This window comes from Triticum aestivum, chromosome 4D (assembly GCF_018294505.1).
Source record: "Triticum aestivum cultivar Chinese Spring chromosome 4D, IWGSC CS RefSeq v2.1, whole genome shotgun sequence".
Lineage (NCBI taxonomy): Eukaryota > Viridiplantae > Streptophyta > Magnoliopsida > Poales > Poaceae > Triticum > Triticum aestivum.
Window position 1 is genome coordinate 336654676 of NC_057805.1, and position 1835 is coordinate 336656510.

The following is a 1835-nucleotide window of genomic DNA, read 5'->3' on the forward strand; positions in this document are numbered from 1 at the left end:
AAGGTGTATAAGTTTTCTGAAAAGTCAAACTTGCGTAAATTTGACCGAATTTGTAGAAAAATATATCAATGTAAATTATATCAAATCAGTATCATCAGATTCATCTTGAGATGTATTTTCATATTGTGTTTATTTAATATAATGCAAATGTTGGTACTTTTTGCTATAAACATGGTCAAACTTAAAGAAGTTTGACTTTTCAAAAAACTTATACACTTTATCAAATATCATGGCACTACAAAGAACACCAAAAGTAACAGCAATTACAACCGCCCGTAGACGACCTAGCGATGACTATAAGCACTGAAACGAGCCGAAGGCAAGCTGACTTCATCGCCCTTTTTTCACCGGAGGCGGACAAAACCTTGTTTTAGTAGACAGTCGGGAAGCCGTTTATGAAAAAAGTGTAGACCAAAAGGATCCAACCTGTAGACACGCAAACGCATATGAACGAATATCGGATCGAAGAAGATCCACCGAGGACAAACATAATGGCTCGAGAATTTATGATTATTTGCAAGGAGTTTTCATTTGGTTTTCACTGGATTTATACTGTTTCTCAGTTATTTCTAGCAATAACCTTTCAAGAGAGAAGAAAATATGTTTTTCCATTGTTTGGCAAGAAATATCATATATGAAAGGAAACCAATGATAATTACTGTGAATTAAGCCAGATGGAGCAACTTCGGGATTGGAGGCTCAACCACCAGGCGAACCAAAGTGAAAGACGACCTTCCATACGAGCGGACGTGCTCGTATGGATGGTCGTATGAAGTGCCTGGACCTCCACCTTATCGATACAAGACACTTTCGTGAAGGGGACAAACAAAAAGGAGAACCCTAGTCGTCACGACCACGTCCAGAACAGAGAGAGAGAGAAGAGATCCGAAGAACCATCAGATATCTTCTTAGTTTTGGTCCTTTCATCTCCATCATCATTTCACCCTTCAATATTGTAACAAATTCCAAGTTGTAAGATCGAGTTGTAAACTCTGTTCGAGTTGTAAACTCTATTCATACTCATCTGGAAATTGAGACTTGTTGGATCATTCATCTTATTGTGGACCTTCATGGTATTATTGATATGGTTTGCATAGTTTTATTCTTCGAGATGATTGGTTATGCTCTTTCGATGTGTTAGTAGTTACCCCTAGGCGGGGGAGTGATGACCCACAAGTATAGGGGATCAATCGTAGTCCTTTCGATAAGTAAGAGTGTCGAACCCAACGAGCAGCAGAAGGAAGTGACAAGCGGTTTTCAGCAAGGTATTTTCTGCAGGCACTGAAATTGTCGGTAACAGATAGTTTGATAGCAAGATAATTTGTGACGAGCAAGTAATAGTAATGGTAACAAAAGTGCACCAAGGTAGTCCAATCCTTTTTGTAGTAAAGGACAGGCCGAAACGTTCTTTTATAATAAGCTAAGCGTTCTTGAGGACACATCGGAATTTCGTATGGTCACTTTCATCATGTTCGTTTGATTCACGTTCGCTACTTTGATAATATGATATGTGGGTGGACCGATGCTTGGGTGTTGTTCTTAGTTGAACAAGCCTCCCACTTATGATTAACCCCTCTCGCAAGCATCTGCAACTACGAAAGAAGAATTAAGATAAAATCTAACCATATCATTGAACTTATGGATCCAAATCAGCGCCTTATAAAATAGCGCATAAACTAGGGTTTAAGCTTCTGTCACTCTAGCGACCCATCATCTAATAACTACTCATAATGCATTCCCTTAGGCCCAAAGATGGTGAAGTGGCATGTAGTCGACGTTCACATAACACCACTAAGGGAATCACAACATACATATCATCAAAATATTGAATGAAT